This window comes from Pelecanus crispus, chromosome 3, assembly GCF_030463565.1.
Source record: "Pelecanus crispus isolate bPelCri1 chromosome 3, bPelCri1.pri, whole genome shotgun sequence".
Classification (NCBI taxonomy): domain Eukaryota; kingdom Metazoa; phylum Chordata; class Aves; order Pelecaniformes; family Pelecanidae; genus Pelecanus; species Pelecanus crispus.
The window spans coordinates 45,181,633-45,182,436 of NC_134645.1; positions in this window are offsets into that span (position 1 = coordinate 45,181,633).

An 804-nucleotide genomic window follows, 5' to 3' on the forward strand; every position below is an offset into this window, starting at 1 on the left:
GGAAGAAGCATACCCTTGGTGTTTCTTAGGTTTTAGTGCACTGGAGATGCACCACTTAGAAATGTGGGAATGGAGCTGCCCTGAGCTTCACGTGAGGTGAAAGCTAGCTTATTGAGCTTGAAATGCTTCTATTCTGAATTGAGCAATGACAACAAAATTGTTTCATTTGCAGCAACACCAAGAGTTACCAGCAGGATTCTTAGCCAAAATTAGATTTGTAGAGATATTATCTACCCTCCCACCTCAATATATGAGATAAACTTCGACATTCGTACACCACACTAGCTGTTGTCCTTTTCTTTGCATGCAAAGTTCTTGTAGCCTCTAATTGTACATATGGCATTTTGCAAATACGACAACTAGAAATGCAAGTGCCATTTAATGCAGGAAACAAATTGCCTGTTGCTAAAAGACTTAATGAAAAGCACTATTTAAAGACACCTGGCAGTCACTGCAAATGTGCTCCATCACCTATATGCTTGTGCTTGCCAAAGGTGGTAACATACTTTTGCTCTCTGATTATTAGTACCTGGATGGCAATGAGGCAGAGCTTGTAGAGGTGCCTAACAGAAACAGATCATTCAATTTTTTTAAAAGAAATTTCTACATCAGAAGTCCACTAATATGAAAAAGAGACTAGGTAGGTAGGCTGTTCCTTACTCCAGAACTTACACAGGATCAGCGTTTGTAAAGTATTATGTAGACCAAATGTCATCAGCTAAATGTGACAGTTCATTTAGAAAGATTTTTATTTTGCCACATCTTGCAAACCAGAAAAGGAGGACTAGAGGCGCTTTTAAGTGC